We start from the raw sequence: 22,827 nt of genomic DNA, 5'->3' as shown, positions 1-22,827 counted from the left end.
TAATTCTAGCCCCAGACCTCCTCTGTAACTCAAAACATGCAACCTGTAGAATTTTTTTTAAACGTCGCCTATGGAGATTTTTAAGGGTAAACGTTTGTCGCCATTCCATGAGCGGGCGCAGTTTTGAAGCGTGACATGTTGGGTATCAATTTACTTGGCGTAACACTATCTTTCACAATATAAAAAAAAATTGGGCTAACTTTACTGTTGTCTTATTTTTTTCATTAAAAAAATGTATTTTTTCCAAAGAAAGTGCACTTGTAAGACCGCTGCGCAAATACGAGTAAGTAATTTGCGCCCCTAACCCACAGACATTTAGGGCTCCCTGAGTCCCTTTCACTACTACAGTATTAAAACCCTTTATGGTACATTTTAGGATGTACCACTCTTTCTCTTTGTTCTCCTTTCTTTCCCTTTTATCTCTCTCTATCCTAATTTCTTGGGGGGAGTTTTTTCCCTATTCCTCTCTCTAGCCATCTTTCTTATTCTTTCTCTCCCTTTTTCTTTGTTCTTCTTCCCTCTTTTACCCTCCCTTCCATGTATTCTCCATTTGTATTCCTTCTCTTACTCCTTGGTGGGGGGAATGGGATGAGTGGCAATGCTGGGGAAGTTCTAATCTGCCTACTTGGGTCCTCTTGATCAAGGTCATCTGCTGATCTGAGAACTGTGGTGGGGACTTTTAATGCCAACTAGACTCACAGGTGGTGTTACTCACTGTGTCTCCGGCTTCACTGTGTCTCCAGCTCTCTGGTGTCTCGCAGCAGTGACACCTATGCCGAAATCAGGAGATAGGGTCTCCTCCAGCCCCACCCACTTCACATTCCTTACCAGTCAGCTGACCTCTAGTCTCTGCCCCCCAGCCATGCCGTGAACTGAATGGGCGGCTGCGAAGAGGCTGAGGGGGTGGCCATGGGCTCCAGAAACAGCCCTGCTGGGCAGATGCAAGAAGGCTGGGAGAGCGGTGTGGGGTTCAGGAACAGCCCAAGATTTGATGACCCCCTGCAAATCGTCATTTGACCCCCAAGGGGATCCCGACCCCAGGTTGAGAACCACTGATATAGAAGGGACAGCGGTCTGTAGTCCACAGAGGATAGTTGGGAAGGCTGATAACAATGTCTGAGATTTTGGTTCAGCTCACTGGAAGGGACAAGGACACTGGATTTCTGGCAGGATCAACTAGAGTTTTCTGTAATTGGCAAAAATGTTTTTAGTCTGAAAATAGAAAACGAATGCAGCCACCACATCTACGGACTGGTAACCTCATACCTCCCAACATTTTGAGATGATAATGAGGGACACCTACTAGCAAACATATGTAGGCATAGGGAAAAGGGGGATTGGGAACAGTGGGACTTTATATGAAACAGGACACTTGGGTAGTTCAAATAAATCAATGTAATAAAAAGAGTTTATTGGCACACAGAAGGGAGTAGCACAGTGGGAACATTAATAGTAAATCAATATGTAATTGGCAGAATAAAAAAGCATATGTAGGCATAGAAAAAAGGGGCAGGGGGACACGGGTGTGTGCAGCTTGTGTTCCAGGCCCCTCTGTTTGACTTCCACCTGTGATCATGATTTCCTTTCGGTGACCGTGGCCTGTAGGATACCATCCGGCTGGATATCACGGGAGATTATCCCCTTATGCCTATTTGACGCACTGGTATACGGTATGTGCGTCCTACGGATCCGGTAAGGGTATCCATTTATACTCATTGGAGATCTATGTGCTGTGGTATCTGCTGTCGCCTTCCCATTTGAGTGCACACACGCCTCCCAGCATCTACTGTTACCCTCCATTTGGAGAAGACACCTTTCATTACCTCACATGTTATGGACTTTCACCATTTGCTGTCCTGGTTTTTATTTGGACACTCCAATTAAAGCAGGGCTTTTGCCTGGCTTTTTACATTTGATGGTGTCATATGTATATGTTCAATAATTATTTTATTTGTTTTTCACGTATGTGTCTAGTATATGCTGGATACACCTAGCGCTGCACTTTGGTTTTTTGTATACTTAGTGGACTTGGTTTGTTTGTGTGTCAGCTGCTTAGGTCACTTCATTGCATTTATTATTTTATTTGGTTTAGCGCAGCTTTTTCTTAATTTCTAGATATGTAGGCATAGGACACGCCTCCTGCCATCCCCCTTAAAGGAGAATAAACCCCCAAAAAAAGGTTAATTAAATTCACAAAGGCTTTTTTACCACTACTATTCCTTTTTATGTTGGCTTTTAAAATTTAACTATATAGATCAGACCAAAATGAGGGACAAATGAGGGGGAAAGAGGGACAGAGGGACATTGCTCCAAATCAGGGACAGTCCCTCGAAATCCGGGATGGTTGGGAGCTATGGGTAACCTGCAATATATGACCTTTCTGTTCTTGGGTTCAGATATCCTTTTAAGAAGCTCTGTTCACTTTGGATACCCAATCATATGCATGCAAAAAATCCTGTCCTGGTGTAATTTACTGGCTATTCAAACTGAACCCAGCTTCACCTTATTTACTAACATTTCCAGAGTGAAGAGTCTCTCCCACTTTAGTGAATGGGGTGTGTGGGTGTTGGGGTGTGACGTTATGAAACTCACCGACCAGCTTGCCAGGCCAAGTCTGAGTATGGTACACAGTAAAGGAATTAGGAGGGGGAGGGGAGGACCTGAGGGCAGAGCTGGGAAACGAAACTAAACTTAATGAAAAAATATTATAACCGACTTCCATATCACACAGCGAGATATCACGAGACCAGAGGACACAGCATCAGGTATGAAGAATGATAATATACTGTGTGTCCCATCTTTATCTATTTGTTATAGGGAGAAATCTTTCTGTTGCCCACCCAATGTAAGGAGCATTCTTCACACTGACCAAAAATGTAAGGACCATTATTCCTAGTGACCACCAGTGTAACATGTATTCTTCCCATTGAAGAAGTAAGAAGTATTATTCCTATTGAATATTAATGTAAGGGTCACTCTTTCCATTGGCCAACAAAGTAAGAAATATTCCAGACACTGACTACCAATCTAAGGGGCATTCTTCTAATTGAATAACAATGTAAGTAGTGTTATTGACCACAAGTGTAAGAAGTATTATTACCACAGTCTAACAATGTAACAAGTATTGTTCCCATTGGCTACCGATGTAAGGAGAATTCTTCCCACTGACCACCAGTGTAAGTAGCAACCTTCTTAATGACCACCAGTGTAAGAAGTATTATTCCCTTTTTCTAACAATATAAGTGAGATTCTTCCCAATGACTTAACAACTTTGGTTGTTCGGCCGTTCGGCGAACAACGAACAATATGTGGTATTCGTGGCAAATTCGAAAGCCGCGGAACCCCGTTAAAGTCTATGGGACACTAACATGAAAAACCAAAAGTGCCAATTTTAAAGGCTCATATGCAAGTTATTGTCATAAAAAGTGTTTGGGGACCCGGGTCCTGCCCCAGGGGACATGGATCAATACAAAAAAAAGTTTTAAAAACGGCAGTTTTTTCGGGAGCAGTGATTTTTTTAATGCTTAAAGTGAAACAATAAAAATGAAATATTCATTTAAATATTGTGCCTGGGGGGTGTCTATAGTATGCCTGTAAAGTGGCACAGTTTTCCAGTGTTTAGAACAATACCACAGCAAAATTACATTTCTTTCTAAAGGAAAAAAGTCATTTAAAACTGATCACAGCTGTAATGAATTGTCGGTTCTCGGCAATATAGATAAAAATCATTGAAAAAAACTGCATGGGTTCCCCCCCCCCCCCCCCCCCCAGTCCATTACCAGGTTCTTTGGGTCTGGTATGAATATTAAGGGGAACCCCAAACCAAAATTGTTTAAAAAAATTGCATGGGGGTTCCCCCAAAATCCATACAAGACCCTTATCCAAGCATGCAACCTGGCAGGCCGCAGGAAAAGAGAGGGGGGAACAAGAGAGCGCCCCCCCCCCCTCCTGAACCATACCAGGCCACATGCCCTCAACATGGAGAGGGTGCTTTTGAGTCGCCCCCAAAACATCTTGTCCCCATAATAAACAATGGCAGACACTGATTGCAGATAGATGGATCACTAAGCACTTCAGTCCCGCCCTTGTCAGGTATGTGACACAAGCGGGAACGATCACATAGGCACCGTCAGTGTAACCAAAAGCCAGGGTTCCCACAGCATGTAGGTATAACATCCAAGCAATTGTAATAATAAATTTACATGGTGGTTACTTACTAGGGATGAGCCAAACACCCCCCAGGTTCGGTTCGCATCAGAACATTCGGACGGACAGAAAGTTTGCACGAACTTTCGAACCCCCTTAAAGTCTATGGGACTCGAACGTGAGAAATCAAAAGTGCGAATTTTAAAGGCTAATATGCAAGTTATTGTCTTAAAAAGGGTTTGGGGACCTGGGTCCTGCCCCAGGGGACATGTATCAATGCAAAAAAAAAGTTTAAAAAACAGGCGTTTTTTCGGGAGCAGTGATTTTAATGATGCTTAAAGTGAAACAATAAAAGTGTAATATTCCTTTAAATATCATGCCTAGGGGGGTGTCTATAGTATGCCTGTAAAGTGGCGCATGTTTCCCGTGTTTAGAACAGTCCCTGCACAAAATGTCATTTCTAAAGGAAAAAAAGTCATTTAGAACTGCTTTAATGTAATTTCTGGTCCCAGCAATATGGATGAAAATCATTAAAAAAAAAGGAAAGGCGTGGGGTCCCCAGGCCCTATATACTCTGAACAGCAGTATACAGGCGGTGCAAACAAGACAGGGACTGTAGGTTTGTTGTTAAATAGAATCTGTTTGTAATTTTGAACTGGTACATTTTTTATGTGTAGCTCCAGCCAAAAAATATATTTTTAAGCTTTTTGGAAAACATAGGGAAGGGTTATCACCCCTGTAACATTTGTTTTGCTGTCTGTGGACCTGTTCAGAAGATTTCACCTCACTTTTTGTCCCAATGACAAATGCATTTTGAAAATGTGGGGTTTTTAGTGAAACAAGGAACTCTTACAGGAGGGAATTTCCCTTCCTAGGGGTAGATTTCCTCCCACTTCCTGTTGTCTTCTTCCATTTGCAAGTAGGAGTCGTTTGTAAGTTGGATGTTTGAAAATAGGGCCCTGCCCTATATACTCTGCAGAAATTTGGGCCTTAGGTTTTGGTGTTGAACAGGGTCAGAAAAATTGGGCCTTTGGTGGTGCACAGTGTGGTGGTGTTGCCACAACACTGTAAGGCCTCACAGTTACTCTTGGTGGGAGCAGGAATGGGCCCTGCTGTAAAATATTAGATCAAGAATTGTAATTACACGCCCCTGTTAAACAGGGGCTGAAAAATTGGGCCTAAGGCACTGGTGCTGGTGCCACAACACTGCAACCCCTCACAGATACTCTAGTTGCAGCGCAGGAATGAGCCCTGCTGCAAAGTATTGCATCAAAAATTGTAATTACACGCCCCTGTTAAACAGGGGCAGAAAAATTGGGCCTTAGCCACTGGTGGCGGTGCCCAGGACCAAAAATGTTCTTAGAAGCTATCAGCATGAACATTGAGGAGGAAGAGGATAGTCACTCAGCATAACAGGATAGTCACTCAGCATCAGCATAGGCAGTCTTGAAGGAATCTCACATTAAAAAAAAAATTATTCGGTTACATCAGCATCAGGTGCTTGGTGATCCAAGACTGATTCATTTTTATGAAGGTCAGTCGATCGACCGAGTCGGTGGACAGATGCACCCTGTGATCGGTTACAAAGCCTACAGCAGCACTGAATGTGCGTTCCGAAAGAACACTGGATGCAGGACAGGCCAGTAGCTCAATTGCATACTGTGCAAGCTCTGGCCAGTGATCCATCCTCAAGACCCAGTAACCCAGAGGATTTTCGGTGAGAAAGGTGTCCAAGTCTGATCTTGCCCCTAGGTATTCCCGCACCATGTGAATCACCTTGGAACTGATCATACCTTGGGGCTGCGGACTAAAAAATTGTCCGAACGCATCGGTCAGATGGCCACCTTCTCCACCGCTCCTTCTGTGACTAACCGAAGCCTCAGCAACACAGGAAATTGTAACCTCCCAGGCTCTGGAAACACGTTGCACAAACCTTTCTGCAAGGCCTCCTGAAGATGTTTCATCCTCTGCTCCCTCTGCGACGGCAAGATAAGGTCCGCAACCTTACCCTTGTAACGTGGATCAAGGAGGTTTGCCAGCCAGTAATGATGCCTCTCCTTGATTCCACGAATACGAGAATCCTTCCGCAGGTTTTGCAGGATCAGGGAGGCCATGCAGCGAAGGTTTGCTGAGGCATTCGGTCCGGAGTCCTCTGGGTCACTAAGGACGACATGATCTGCAGCCACCTACTCCCAGACACGTACAAGTCCATGGGTTTCTTTGGACTGTAAATGATCCCTTAAAGACTGCTGCTGATGCTGAGTGCTAGGCTCCACCTCCATGCTGACACAATCCTCCTCCTCCTCCTTTTCCTGTGTGATCGGCGGGCATGCAGGAACACTGTCTGGATAAAGGGGGCCTTGAGAGGTAAGGAAGTCCTCCTCTTCCTGCCTCTATTCTGCCACAAGTGCCCTGTCCATTATTCCATGCAGCGTGTGCTCCAACAGGTGGACAAGAGGGACAGTGCCACTGATGCATGCACTGTCACTGCTCACCATCCTCGTGGCCCCCTCAAATGGTGACAAGACAGTGCATGCATCCCTGATCATGGCCCACTGGCGTGGGGAAAAAAAAACAAGCTCCCCTGACCCTGCCCTGGTGCCATAGTCGCACAGGTACTCATTGATGGCCCTCTGCTGCGTGTGCAGCCGCTGCAGCATGGCCAACGTTGAGTTCCACCTGGTGGGCATGTCACAGATTAGGCGGTTCTTGGGCAGGTTAAACTCCTTTTGGAGGTCCGTCAGCCGAGCACTGGCATTATATGACCAGCGGAAATGCACACAGACTTTCCTGGCCTGCCTCAGGACATCCTGTAAGCCCGGGTACCTGCCCAAGAACCGCTGCACCACCAAGTTAAGGACGTGAGCCAAACAGGGCACATGGATCATTTTGTCCCTGTCGGAGGGCGGAGAGGAGGTTGGTGCCATTGTCGCAAACCACCATTCCTGCCTTAAGTTGGCATGGCGTCAACCACCTCTGAAACTGCCCCTGCAGAGCTGACAGAATCTCTTCCCCAGTGTGGCTCCTGTCCCCCAAGCACACCAGTTCGAGCACTGCATGGCATCTTTTGGCCTGCGTGCTTGCGTAGCCCCTTGAACGCCTACGGAGCACCACTGGTTCCGAGGACAAATCAGCACAGGAAGAGGCCATGGAGGAAGAAGAAGAGGAGAGGGTGGAGGAGAGAGGTGTGGCAGAATTACCACTGGTAGAATTTTGGAGGCGTGGTGGCAGAACAACCTCCAACACAACTGCACCCTGTCCTGCATCCTTCCCAGCTGCCAGCAAAGTCACCCAGTGCACGGGGAAAGATAGGTAACATCCCTGTCCATGCCTGCTGGACCATGAGTCAGCGGTAATATGCACCTTACCGCTGACCGCCCTGTCCAGCGAGGCATGGACATTGCCTTCCACATGCGGGCAGAGAGCCGGAATCGCCTTCCGTGAAAAAAAGTGGCGTTTGGGAACCTGCCACATTCCAGAGTCTACCAATTGAAAAGGCAGCAGTTGAAGTGCTAGCAATTTAGCCAAGCTAGCATTCAACCGCTGGGCATGTGGATGGCTAGGAGCGAACTTCTTTTGCCGGTGGAGCAACTGGGGTAGGGAAATCTGCCTGCTAGAATCGGACGTTGGTGTACCGATAGCAGATTGCCCGCAAGTACTTGGCATTGGCACACCTAATTCTACACCTTCATTCCTCTCAGTGCAGGTTTCTGAGAGGACTGAAGGTATAATGGGGTTGGAGATCCCAGCTGATGAGGAGGAGCAAGGAGAGGTCCACCTTGTTCTTTGGTATGGGTCTTTTAGGTAGTGTTGCCAACGGGCTGCATGGGAGCTCGACATATGTCTGATTAAGCATGTGGTGCCCAAGCGCTTGCTGTCTAGTCCACGCTTGATACGCTTCAGACATATGTTGCAAATAGCAACGGTGCGATCTGCTGCACACGTCTCAAAAAAGGCCCACACCAAAGAACTCTTGGAATAACGCGCGGAGTCACCAGCGCCCTGCACTTGTGGAGCTCTGCGGTGTGATACAGTAGGTTGGCTGCACTTAAGCTGGCCCCTGGAGGGCATCCTGCCTTGTTGGAGATGTGCCTCCTCCTCCTCTGCCTCCTCCTCCTCTCTCCTATCAGACACCCACGTAGAGTCAGTGAGCTCATTATCCCCACCCTCCTCATCACTGGAGCAAACCTGGCAGTATGCTGCAGCTGGGGGAATATGACTGCCGGTTTGTTGTCCTTCTTGGGCAACCCCTCTCTCTGGGCTCACGTTACTGCCTTCCTCAAGCTGGGTACCATCGTCGGAGCCTTTAAACGCTGCGCATCCTCCTGCAGCATGTACCCGACACTGTGGTAGAACAGTTTGGGGGACTTCTCCGGTGGGGCTAGGGAAGTAGTAACTGATGATGACCTTGAGTCCAAGGAATAGGCCGCTTTGGCACCTGCATTGGCAGCCAAGGTAGCCTGGGTGACAGAGGATGAGGAGGATGAGGATAGCTTGGTCATCCACTCTACCAACTCTTCGGCATGTTGTGGCTCAACACGGCCAGCTGCTGAGAAAAAGGACAAGCGTGCCCCAGGGCCACGTGCTGATGAGGATGCACCGTGTCCATGACCAGCACTGTTGCCTCTAGAGCCTGCTTGCCCTCTTTTATTGGCCTGTGACTGTCTGCCTCTCCTTGTTGGCCTTCCAGACATACTGTCTGTGATGTATTGGAATAGGTACACAAGGAATAGCCTGCAGTGAGATGTAGCTGCACAAAGCTGGGATGTACATATATATATATATACTGATTATACTGCAGCTAGCTGAATCACCTGCCTGCCTGTGGTATTATTAGGAAGAAAATAACAGGAATTTTCTGCAGTGAGGTTTAGCTGCACACTGTGCCCAGTATACAGTACACTAATATACTGCAGCTAGCTGAATCAACTGCCTGCCTGTGGTATTATTAGGAAGAGAACACCAGCAATTGTCTGCAGTTAGCTTTAGTTGCACACTGTGCACAGGATACAGTACACTGACTGAAAATACTGCAGCTGCCTGCCTGTAAGTATATTAGGAAGAGAATAACAGGAATGGATCTAGCTAAACTAACACCACCTGGGATGCATATATATACACAATACACTGACTGCAGCTAACTGACCTGCCTGCTCTATCTAACTCAAATGAACTGACACTGTCTCTCTCTCTCTATCTCTCAGCACACCGGAACACACTACACAAGGCCGACTTCCAGGCGGCCTTATATAGTGTGGGGCGTGTACTAAATCCCCTGAGGCATAATTGGCCAAAGCCACCCTTTGGCCAATTATGGCTCTCCATTCTTACCGCACTGTGATTGGCCAAAGCATGCGGGTCATAGTGCATGCTTGGCCAATTATCAGCCAGCAATGCACTGCGATGCTGCAGTGAATTATGGGCTGTGACGCGCCACTCAAATTTGGCGCGAACAGCCCATAATGTTCGTAATACTTACGTTCGACTCGAACTCGAAGCTCATCCCTATTACTTACTGATACTGGATCACACAGAGAACTCTCCAATGTGGAATGAGATTCAATCTGTTGGTCTGTGTGTGATAGCCATAGATCTCCAGCTAATGATCGTTCATCTGTGGTGAAGATAGTGATTCCTCATCCAAAGTAGGTTGGTCAATATATATCAGGCTGTTTGAAAAGCCTATAGAGTAGTCAAATCCAAAGTCACAGTGTCTGTTCTCCGTGATAAAAGATCAATTAGTCTCATAAGCATGCCCACGGGGTGTGCCTGGGCACACCCTAATCACTCCAAGCTGTCTCCAAAGATCTGCCCCAAAATGTTGCATCAAACAGTGTGTAGCCTCCGCTGCCAGGTAGCCCAGGCAGCAGATCGTGAAACTTGCCAGAGGTGCTGCGCTGAGTGTGTGAACTGACAGTGCGGTAATGTCACTGCTTGCAGAGAGAAAGACCATCTGTCAAAACTGAGCTGTGATTTCGGGGGTGGGCGGGCCGAACAGCTGTCAAACACCAGCCAATGGGAAGGGGTCTTGGCGGGCTGCTTTATGTGGCTCCACCCCTTTCTTAAGCAGCCCACTCATTGGCTGGTGGTTGTTAGCTCCTCAGTCCTGCCCACCCCCGACATCGAGGCTGTGTTGTGACAGCTGGTCTTTCTCCTATTACATGACAGTGTCACACACAATGGCTCTAGCAAGCCTCACTACCTCTCCCCAATCAGCGCCACTCTGTGCTGACAATCGGTGCCACTCTGTGCTGACAATCACTGCCAATCTGTGCTGCCAATCAGTGCTACTCTGTGCTGCCAATCGGTGCCAATCTGTAGTGGCAATCAGTTCTGCCACTCTGTGCTGACAATCGGTGCCACTCTGTGCTGACAATCAGTGCTGCCAATCTGTGCTGACAATCATTGGATGCCAGTATCCATCAGTGCTGCCTATCAGTGTCAAACTGTGCTGCCAATCAGTGCCCAGTGCTGTCAATCAATGCCCATCAGTGCTGCCTATCATTGCCAATAAGTGCCAATCAGTGCTGCCAATCAGAGTCCATCAGTGCTGCCAATAAGTGGCCATCAGTGCTGCCTATCAGGGCCCATTAGTGCCCAACAGTGCGGCCTATCGGTGCTGCCTATCGGGGCAAGGGGCTAAGCCCAACCCCTGAAAAACAACCCCACACCATAATCTCCTCCCCCCCACACCATAATTCCCCGCTCCCCCAAATGATTTAGACCAGTGCACAAAGCAAGATCCATAAAGACATGGATGAGCGAGTTTGGAGTGAAGGAACTTGACTGGCCTGCACCTCAACCCGATAGAACACCTTTGGGATGAATTAGAGTGGAGACTGCGAGCCAGACCTTCTCGTCCAACATCAGTGCCTGACCTCACAAATGCGCTTCTGGAAGAGTGGTCAAACATTCCCATAGACACACTCTATTTGGACAGCCTTCCCAGAAGAGTTGAAGCTGTTATAGCTGCAAAGGGTGGGCCAACTCAATATTGAACCCTACATGCCTGTAAAGGCAGGTGTCCCAATACTTTTGACAATATAATGTGTGTATCATATTATATATATATATACACGTATGTGTGTTTGAGCTTTGGGGTGCACACCCTAATGCAATAGGCTGCGCACGCCTATGATTAGTCTCCATGTTGAGATCAATCATGCTGATAAATTCAGGGTAGATGTATCATTGGGTTCATCAAATTCATCAGGTTCCAGCTCAGTCCTTCAAGCCCATCATAGGGTGTTAGCTTGGGGTACGGGGGGCAGAGAAAGGGGGTGTCCATCCCAGCATAAAGAGCTTAAAGGCTTACATGTTTCATTCTTTGATTTGCGGAACTTCATCAGAGCTTGGGGATTTGTCAGTCATCATCTGTTTAAATAAGGGGCCACAACCCACCTCTAATTATGTGAGGTTAAAAACAGATGCATCCCATCCATCAAAACACAGTAAGTAATGTGATAATCAAAGTGTTTTAAGTGTTTTGTAAATGAATTATTGGAATTATCACATTACTTACTGTGTTTTGATGGATGGGATGCATCTGTTTTTAATCTCACATAATTAGAGGTGGGTTGTGGCCCCTTATTTAAACAGGTGATGACTGACAAATCCCCAAGCTCTGATGAAGTTCCGCAAATCAAAGAATGAAACATGTAAGCCTTTAAGCTCTTTATGCTGGGATGGACACCCCCTTTCTCTGCCCCCCGTACCCCAAGCTAACACCCTATGATGGGCTTGAAGGACTGAGCTGGAACCTGATGAATTTGATGAACCCAATGATACATCTACCCTGAATTTATCAGCATGATTGATCTCAACATGGAGACTAATTGATCTTTTATCACGGAGAACAGACACTGTGACTATGAATTTTACTACTCTATTGGCTTTTCAAACAGCCTGATATATATTGACCAACCTACTTTGGATGAGGAATCACTATCTTCACCACAGATGAACGATCATTAGCTGGAGATCTATGGCTATCACACACAGACCAACAGATTGAATCTCTTTCCACATTGGAGAGTTCTCTGTGTGATCCGGTATATGTAAGTAACCACCATGTCAATTTATTATTACAATTGCTTGGATGTTATACCTACATGCTGTGGGAACCCTGGCTTTTGGTTACACTGACGGTGCCTATGTGATCGTTCCCGCTTGTGTCACATACCTGACAAGGGCGGGACTGAAGTGCTTAGTGATCCATCTATCTGCAATCAGTGTCTGCCATTGTTTAACCACATATTTGTTACCAATCAAGATCATACAGGAGGACTTTTCATACATCTGAGGATGCAATAACAATCTTTTTTTCTTTGTGAGGAGAAGATTTTTCTCTCCCTTATTTTTTCTTCAATTTTTGGATTATCCATCATCCCAGTGTGCCCCCCCTCCTATGATCATTCCATCCTTGACTGACTGTGTGACTTACTGTGGCATGACCTTACACTTCATCCTTGGTCGCTATGACTGTATCATTTCTAAAGTGTAACAGTGTGGAACACTTCTGTGATTATGGAATCACACTGTTCCTTTCAGGAATCATCCAGCTTAGCTCCTCGCCCCAGGTGACTTGGGGTATTGTTAGGTGCTCATAGGGGGTGTATTATAGTGGGGGAGGGAGGGATATACCCACTGCATTTATCCCCTTCAATATCTTTAGAGATATTTTTCAATCACCCATTTATCTTTGAGCAATTGTTTGTATTATTAGTAGTTTGCCCCATTTTAGGGATTCTTTAGGGCTTTCAGTATTGGTGTTATTTGTATTTTGCTCTTTTTTCAGCGAATAAAACATTTTTGTAGTATAATGCCGCGTACACACGAGCGGACATTACGGCGGACTTTGCCCGGCGGACTTTTCGATGTACTTTCCGACGGACTTTCTGAATGAACGGACTTGCCTACACACAATCCACCAAAGTCCGTCGAATTCGTACGTGATGACGTACGACCGGACTAAAACAAGGAAGTTCATAGCCAGTAGCCAATAGCTGCCCTAGCATGGCTTTTTGTCCGTCGAACTAGCATACAGACGGCGGACTTTTCGACCGGACTCGATTTCAACGGATAAATTTTAAACAAGTTTCAAATCTAAGTCCGTCCAACTTTTGAGAAAACAAAGTCCGCTGGAGCCCACACACATCGAATTGTCCGACGAAATCCAGTCCGCCGGGCAAAGTCCGCCATAATGTCCGCTCGTGTGTACGCGGCATTACTCTTTAGGGTATGTGTTTTTAGCACTCTGTTATTTTTTTGTGTTCTTTGCTAGCTATTTTGATTACACCCTCCTTCCGCTATTTATGCAGTGAGTGCTACTTTTTTAATATAGGCAGGATTCCCTTGTATGTACATTTTGTTGTATTGCTGAATCTTGGCTTCTTTCTTCACATGACTGGGCTATTAATATTGGGTAGCAGTGACCATAATATGATTTCATACAATGTTAGCTGTAAGCAACAAACACTAATGCCCCGTACACACGGTCGGATTTTCCGATGGAAAATGTCCGATCGGAGCGTGTTGTCGGAAATTCTGACCGTGTGTGGGCTCCATCGGACATTTTCCATCGGATTTTCCGACACACAAAGTTGGAGAGCAGGAGATAAAATTTTCCCGACAACAAAATCCGTTGTCGGAAATTCCGATCGCATGTACACAAATCCGACGGACAAAGTGCCACGCATGCTCAGAATAAATAAAGAGATGAAAGCTATTGGCCACTGCCCTGTTTATAGTTCCGATGTACGTGTTTTACGTCACCGCGTTTAAAACGATCGGATTTTCCGACAACTTTGTGAGACCGTGTGTATGCAAGACAAGTTTGAGCCAACATCCGTCGGAAAAAATCCTAGGATTTTGTTGTCGGAATGTCCGAACAAAGTCCGACCGTGTGTACGGGGCATTAGACCCCGTCCACACAGGGACGACTTGTCAGGCATCCTAGTCGCCTGACAAGTCGCCCCCCGTTCTGTGCTATGGAACCGTTCTAAGGGGAGCGACGCAAGTCGCTCCGACTTAGAAAAAGGTTCCTGTACGACTTCGGGGGCGACTTGGGGCGACTTGCATAGACTTCTATACAGAAGTCATTTTGCAAGTCGCTCGGGCAGTCGTGTGCAGGTCGCCTCGGTGAGGCGACCTGCAAGTCGTGTTGCCCCTGTGTGAATGGGGTCTGACAGGAAATATAAAAACACTTAACTTTAAGAGAGCAAATTTTCCAAGGATGAGGGCTGCTCCCCAAGACTGTGAGGGAATACTGGCATTGGTGAACACAGAACAGAAATGGGAATTCTTTAAAAAGACTGTATGTGAACTCATTGCAAAGTATATTCCCACGGGCAATACGTTTAAAAGACTAAAAATTAAACCTATGTGTCTCATGGCTAAAGTTAAAAAAAGCTATAAATAGTAAAAAAGAGCTTTTAAAAAATATAAAAATGAAGGAACACTATCATCATTTAAATGTTACAAAGAATATAACAGGATATATAAAAAGGAAATCAAGGCTGTAAACATTCAAAACAAACAGATTGCATGCCAGAAACAATGAATCAGACTGAGGCAGAAGTACAGTTAAATCACACTTGTTTAATAATAAAAGGTAAACTGAGTAAACATAGTCAAAACATAGCCAGAGTTCAGGAACCAGAACGGATAGCCAGACAAGCCAAAATATCAGGGAGCCAGAGAACAGAGTAGTAGAACAGCAAGCAGGATCTGGAGCCAGAAGGAATGTCAGCCAAGAAAGTCTTTAACAGGAACACAGGAGAGCTGTGACCACTAGAGATGTGACCAAGGCGAAGGCAGAGATCATCTGGACTGGACAGCTTAAGTAGGCAGGACTGACGAGCAGGATATCATTAACAGGTGAGTCACTGTGGAGAGATAGGAGCTGGCAATTAACCGACAGCTGAGCGGCCAGCTCAGAGAAGGACCGGCTGAGCCCAGCCCTGACATTGCAAAAGATACTAGGACAAACTCCAAAAAATTCTTTAAATATATTAATAGTAAAAGAGTCAGGTCTGAGCATGTCGGCCCTTTACAAAATAATCTAGAGTGGGTGATTGGGGACAAAGAGAAGAAAAATGTATCAAATATCTTCTTCAGCTCTGTGTATACAAAGAAGCATGGGGGAGCTCATGTCCATAATGGGGGTGGTAGTGACACAGCCCCAAATGATCCACAATGGCTCAAAATTTATATGGTTCAGAAATATTCAGACAGAATAATGGTGGATAAAGCACATGGACCAAATGGCTTCCACCTATGGATCCTAAAAGAACTGAGCTCTGTCATTTCAAAGCCATTGTTTCTGATTTTAGGGACTCTTTAATGACTGGAATAGTACCACTGGATTGCTGTAGGGCCAATGCGGTATCTATATTTAACCACTTGCTTACTGGGCACTTAAACCCCCCTCCTATCCAGACCAATTTTCAGCTTTCAGCGCTGTAGCACTTTGAATGACAATTGCGCGGTCATACAACACTGTACTCATGTGACATTTTTATCATTTTTTCACCACAAATAGAGCCTTCTTTTGGTGGTATTTGATCACCTCTGCAGTTTTTACTTTTTGTTAAAAAAATGTAAAAAGCTGAATTTAAAAAAATATATATATTTTTTTATATTTTGTTATAAAAAATTTAAAACAGGTAATTTTTCTCCTTCATTGATGTAGGCTGATGAGGCGGCAGTGATGGGCACTGATAGGCGGCTGTGATGGGCACTGATGGGTGGCAGTGATGGGCACTGATCAGTAACACTGATAGGCAGCATTGCTAGGTGGCACTGATTGGCACTACTGGTGGGCATTGATAGGTGGCACTTGTGGGCATTGATAGGTGGCACTTGTGGGCACTGATAGGTGGCACTTGTGGGCACTGTTAGGTGGCACTATTAGGTGGCACTGATGAGGTAGATGTGCCTCTTCCACTTCGGGACTGATGTCCTTCACATCTGAGCTGGTGATCGGCTTTTTTTTCTACTCACACTGTTAGCGTGAGTAGAAAAAGAAAAAACGATTACCAATCTTTTTTTTACATCATGTGATCAGCTGTCATTGGCTGACAGCTGATCACCTGGTAAGGGGCCGGGACCGACCAGGGCCAGATTAAGAGCATCATGGGCCTGGTGCTGAGAATTTCGGTGGGCCTTTTTATGGAAACAAAATGAAAATGCAAACAATTTTTCGCTAAAACGAATTAAATATACTCTCACCAGTAATACCAGCCGTGCAGCCTCTGAGCAGCAGCAACACCACCAATACCACCTGCTATGCGGTCTCTCACCAGCAGCAACATAGGGAGACCACATTTCCAAACTGTCATTTAGGAACATCCCCCTTTTCCCAAAAAAAAGATGAGGGTGGAGGATGTAGTCTCGGGGTTGGCAGGGAAATCGGCAGTGGAGGTGATTTGTCAGGCAAATGGCTGGTGTTAGTACTTAAAATCAATCATCCTGACACCATGCTTGATATGGTGTCAGGATGATCAAATTCCATTATTTCAGTTACTACATTGTAATATATAGTGAAATAGTTCAACTCACCATCGTGCAGAATTAGTGGGACCTGAGCTTGTCACTTGCCACCAGATGCAGCTTGTCACTTGCCACCCATAGCCTGCCACCAGATGTAGCGTATCACTTTCCACAGTTGCCTGCCGCTAGATGCAGCATGTCACTTGCCACCAGCAGCCTGCCACCAGATACAGTGTGCCACTTGCCACCAGATACAGTGTGCCACTTGCAACCAGATACAGTGTGCCACTTGCTACCCACAGCCTGCCACCAGATACAATGTGCCAATTGCCACCAGCAGCCTGCCACCAGATACAGTGTGCCACTTGCCAACAGCAGCCTTTCACCAGATACAGTGCGCCACTTGCCAACCACAGCCTGTCACCAGATACAGTGTACCACTTGCTACCGACAGCCTGTCACCAGATACAGTGTGCCACTTGCCACCAGCAGCCTGCCACTAGATACAGTGTGCCACTTGCCACCAGATACATTGTGCCACTTGCCACCAGATACAGTGTGCCACTTGCCACCAGCAGCCTGCCACCAGATACAGTGTGTCACTTGCCACCAGCAGCCTGTCACCAGATACATTGTGCCACTTGCCACCAGATACAGTGTACCACTTGCCACCAGCAGCCTGCCACCAGATACATTGTGCCACTTGCCACCAGATACAGTGTGCCACTTGCCACCAGCTCCCTGCCACCAGATACAGTGTGCCACTTGCCACCAGCTCCCTGCCACCAGATACAGTGTGCCACTTGCCACCAGCAGCCTTCCATCAGATACAGTGTGCCACTTGCCAACCACAGCCTACCACCAGATACAGTGTGTCACTTACCACCAGCAGCCTTCCACCAGATAGTGTGCCACTTGCCACCAGCAGCCTGCCATCAGATACAGTGTGCCACTTGCCACCAGCAGCCTACCACCAGATACATTGTGCCACTTGCCAACCGCAGCCTACCACCAGATACAGTGTGCCACTTGCCACCGGCAGCCTGCCACCAGATACAGTGTGCCACTTGCCACCAGCAGCCTGCCACCAGATACAGTGTGCCACTTGCCAACCACAGCCTACCACCAGATACAGTGTGTCACTTACCACCAGCAGCCTTCCACCAGATAGTGTGCCACTTGCCACCAGCAGCCTGCCACCAGATACAGTGTGCCACTTGCCAACCACAGCCTACCACCAGATACAGTGTGTCACTTACCACCAGCAGCCTTCCACCAGATAGTGTGCCACTTGCCACCAGCAGCTTGCCACCAGATACAGTGTGCCACTTGCCACCAGATACAGTGTGCCACTTGCAACCAGATACAGTGTGCCACTTGCTACCCACAGCCTGCCACCAGATACAATGTGCCAATTGCCACCAGCAGCCTGCCACCAGATACAGTGTGCCACTTGCCACTAGCAGCCAGCCACCAGATACAGTGTGCCACTTGCCAACAGCAGCCTTTCACCAGATACAGTGCGCCACTTGCCAACCACAGCCTGTCACCAGATACAGTGTACCACTTGCTACCGACAGCCTGTCACCAGATACAGTGTGCCACTTGCCACCAGCAGCCTGCCACTAGATACAGTGTGCCACTTGCCACCAGATACATTGTGCCACTTGCCACCAGATACAGTGTGCCACTTGCCACCAGCAGCCTGCCACCAGATACAGTGTGTCACTTGCCACCAGCAGCCTGTCACCAGATACATTGTGCCACTTGCCACCAGATACATTGTGCCACTTGCCACCAGATACATTGTGCCAATTGCCACCAGATACAGTGTGCCACTTGCCACCAGCAGCCTGCCACCAGATACAGTGTGTCACTTGCCACCAGCAGCCTGTCACCAGATACATTGTGCCACTTGCCACCAGATACAGTGTACCACTTGCCACCAGCAGCCTGCCACCAGATACATTGTGCCACTTGCCACCAGATACAGTGTGCCACTTGCCACCAGCTCCCTGCCACCAGATACAGTGTGCCACTTGCCACCAGCTCCCTGCCACCAGATACAGTGTGCCACTTGCCACCAGCAGCCTTCCATCAGATACAGTGTGCCACTTGCCAACCACAGCCTACCACCAGATACAGTGTGTCACTTACCACCAGCAGCCTTCCACCAGATAGTGTGCCACTTGCCACCAGCAGCCTGCCATCAGATACAGTGTGCCACTTGCCACCAGCAGCCTACCACCAGATACATTGTGCCACTTGCCAACCACAGCCTACCACCAGATACAGTGTGCCACTTGCCACCGGCAGCCTGCCACCAGATACAGTGTGCCACTTGCCACCAGCAGCCTGCCACCAGATACAGTGTGCCACTTGCCAACCACAGCCTACCACCAGATACAGTGTGTCACTTACCACCAGCAGCCTTCCACCAGATAGTGTGCCACTTGCCACCAGCAGCTTGCCACCAGATACAGTGTGCCACTTGCCACCAGCAGCCTGCCACCAGATACAGTGTGCCACTTGCCACCAGATACAGTGTGCCACTTGCCACCAGCAGCCTGCCACCAGATACAGTGTGCCACTTGCCACCAGCAGCCTTTCACCAGATACAGTGTGCCACTTGCCACCAGATACAGTGTGCCACTTGCCACCAGCAGCTTGCCACCAGATACAGTGTGCCACTTGCCACCAGCAGCCTGCCACCAGATACAGTGTGCCACTTGCCAACCACAGCCTACCACCAGATACAGTGTGTCACTTACCACCAGCAGCCTTCCACCAGATAGTGTGCCACTTGCCACCAGCAGCTTGCCACCAGATACAGTGTGCCACTTGCCACCAGCAGCCTGCCACCAGATACAGTGTGCCACTTGCCACCAGATACAGTGTGCTACTTGCCACCAGCAGCCTGCCACCAGATAGTGTGCCACTTGCCAACCACAGCCTACCACCAGATACAGTGTGCCACTTGCCACCAGCAGCCTGCCACCAGATACAGTGTGCCACTTGCCACCAGCAGCCTGCCACCAGATACAGTGTGCCACTTGCCACTAGAAGCCTGCCACCAGATACAGTGTGCCACTTGCCACCAGCAGCCTGCCACCAGATACAGTGTGCCACTTGCCAACCACAGCCTACCACCAGATACAGTGTGCCACTTGCCACCAGCAGCCTGCCACCAGATACAGTGTGCCACTTGCCACTAGAAGCCTGCCACCAGATACAGTGTGCCACTTGCCACCAGCAGCCTGCCACCAGATACAGTGTGCCACTTGCCAACCACAGCCTACCACCAGATACAGTGTGCCACTTGCCACCAGCAGCCTGCCACCAGATACAGTGTGCCACTTGCCACCAGCAGCCTGCCACCAGATAGTGTGCCACTTGCCAACCACAGCCTACCACCAGATACAGTGTGCCACTTGCCACCAGCAGCCTGTCACCAGATACAGTGTGTCACTTGCCACCAGCAGCCTGTCACCAGATACAGTGTGCCACTTGCCAACCACAGCCTACCACCAGATACAGTGTGTCACTTACCACCAGCAGCCTTCCACCAGATAGTGTGCCACTTGCCACCAGCAGCTTGCCACCAGATACAGTGTGCCACTTGCCAACCACAGCCTACCACCAGATACAGTGTGCCACTTGCCAACCACAGCCTACCACCAGATACAGTGTGCCACTTGCCACCAGCAGCCTGTCACCAGATACAGTGTGCCACTTGCCACCAGCAGCCTGCCACCAGATACAGTGTGCCACTTGCCACCAGCAGCCTTTCACCAGATATAGTGTGCCACTTGCCACCAGCAGCCTGCCACTTCCTCCAGGACTCTTCCAGGATGGGTAGAAGGGACAGGGCCTGCATAGTCAAACAAATCCCTGAAGCCCCCACCCCTCCTGATCTGGGATGGTATGGTTGTGTGTAAAATGAATGCCAGGAGTATTGATCAGACCAAGTTCTATAGAGGGGGGTGTGTACAGCCTTTGGGCTCACACTGGTTTGCTGCAGTTTGGGCGCACTGCTTGTGTATCTGCAGTTTTAGCTTGCAGTCCTATTGATTTTGGTGTGCTTTCAGAAAAAACATGCAACCTAATAGAAATCAATAGGACTGTGGGTAAAACGCAGGAAAACTGTGGATACACCAAGCAAAGCAGTGTGAACCCACCTAAAAGCACAAGGAGCCGAGTCTACATATTGACTGCAGTTATAAGAGCCATTGCTGAAGATAAAGGTAAAAGAGGGGGAGAGAAGGGAGATAAGAGTCCAGTCACTGAGCTCACACTTGGATGGTTGGAAGCTCATCACTCACATATCTGTTCACCTTCTATCTGCCGGCTGCTCTGTTCATAATTTCCCAGCCCACACGGCTCCTTCACTGCAAACAGAGAGAAAGGGGAGAGGGGAGGGGGAAGGCAGAGCCATTTGTGTAGGGGGGGAACTGTGCACTTTGACACTGTAATAAACACAGTGAGCCAACACAGATGCAGCCAGACACCCCTCCATTTACACACAGCTTCTCCTGTCCCATAGAAGTTTATGGACAGGAGAAATCAGGCTTATACTGCTGACTGGGAGGGCCGATTTTAAGGCAGGGGCCTGGAGCTGCAGCTCCATCAGCCCCTATGTTAATCCGGCCCTGGGACCGACCCCTTACTTGGATCGGTGATCACCCGAGTCTCAGTGACTCGCTGATCACAGTGCGATCGGCGCGCGCCCTGCAGGGCGCCATGCAGGGCGCATGCACAGGGGAGGCCGTCATATGACTGCCTCCCGGGAATTCAGGTCTGCGCTGTGACCGTCATTCAGCCATAGCGCGGATGTCAAGTGGTTAAAAAGGGATCAAAGTCTTTACCAAGTAATTATAGACCTGTTAGTGTAGATTCTATAGTCAGGAAGATACTGGAGAGTTTAATAAAAGACCACATAGATGAGTTCTTACTGGAAAAAAATATTCTAAGTAACAGACAGCATGGATTCATGAAAGATAGATGACGTCAGACAAACCTGTTTTTTTTTTATGAGGAGGTAAGTAAAACTTTAGACAAAGGGGTTTCTGTGGACGTGGTATACTTGGACAGAGAGGTGGCTGTGGATATGGTATACTTGGACAGAGAGGTGGCTGTGGATATGATATACTTGGACAGAGGGGTGGCTATGGACGTGGTATACTTGGACAGAGGGGTGGCTGTGGACGTGGTATACTTGAACAGAGGGGTGGCTGTGGATGTGGTATCCTTGGACAGAGGGGTGGCTGTGGACATGGTATACTTGGACATAGGGGTGGCTGTGGATGTGGTATACTTGGACAGAGGGGTGGCTGTGGACGTGGTATACTTGAACAGAGGGGTGGCTGTGGATGTGGTATCCTTGGACAGAGGGGTGGCTGTGGACATGGTATACTTGGACATAGGGGTGGCTGTGGATGTGGTATACTTGGATTTTGCAAAAACGTTTGACACGGCTCATGTGTAAGGTAAAGTCTACAGGCTTCAAAAGATCAGTTTGTAAATGGATAGAAAACTGGCTAAAAGACAGAATTCAGAGAGTAGTGGTTAATGATTCTTACTCTGAATGGTCTAAGGTTATCAGTGGTGTACCCCAAGGTTCAGTGCTGGGACCCTTACTTTTTAAAATCTTTATAAATGATATTGGGTCTGGGATTAAAAGTAACATTTGAGTCTTTGCAGATGACACCAAACTTTGCAGTTGAACAACATCTTTACAGGATGTCTCCAACTTACAAGCCGACCTCAATGCACTGTCTGATTGGGCGACTAAGTGGCAAATGAGGCTTAATGTTGATAAATGCAAAGTTCTGCACTGGGGGGCTAAGAATATACACACAGCATACATACTAGGGGGAGTACAACTGGGGGAATCAATGGTGAAGGATCTGGGGGTTTTGGTAGATCATAAGCTTAGAGTGGAGTTCCACCCCAAAAAAAATGTCATTAATGTGCTTGAAAAAAATAAAAAAAAAAACATTTGGAAAATTTTTTTTTTTACTTCCTTTTTATGCCTGTTGCTATGTGGTCCCTTGTAGTCTGCCTCCTTCAGTGCCTGGGCTCCTGACATCACTTGAAATTATAGACAAGCCTTGCGAGCCACATACGGGTTAATGCCTTAAAAAATAATAAAATCTATCCTGAGTGAAAGCCAGCTGCAAACACTTAATC

General features: G+C 47.6%; 1 protein-coding gene across 1 annotated transcript in view; it reads left to right on the top strand.

Annotated features, from left to right (window-relative positions):
• The first annotated feature begins 2,701 nt into the window (after positions 1-2,701).
• The window catches only part of LOC141133744 (E3 ubiquitin-protein ligase TRIM39-like), a 35,340-nt gene continuing 15,214 nt past the window's right edge, over positions 2,702-22,827 (top strand). Inside the window, exon 1 of the mRNA XM_073623277.1 lies at positions 2,702-2,765. The gene's annotated coding sequence lies outside the window, so the exon portion shown is untranslated. The remainder of the gene's footprint in view (positions 2,766-22,827) is intronic.

This window comes from Aquarana catesbeiana, linkage group LG03 (assembly GCF_042186555.1).
Source record: "Aquarana catesbeiana isolate 2022-GZ linkage group LG03, ASM4218655v1, whole genome shotgun sequence".
Classification (NCBI taxonomy): Eukaryota; Metazoa; Chordata; class Amphibia; order Anura; family Ranidae; genus Aquarana; species Aquarana catesbeiana.
The sequence above is the reverse complement of the archived record's forward strand: the minus strand, read 5'-3'. Positions and strand labels throughout refer to the sequence as shown.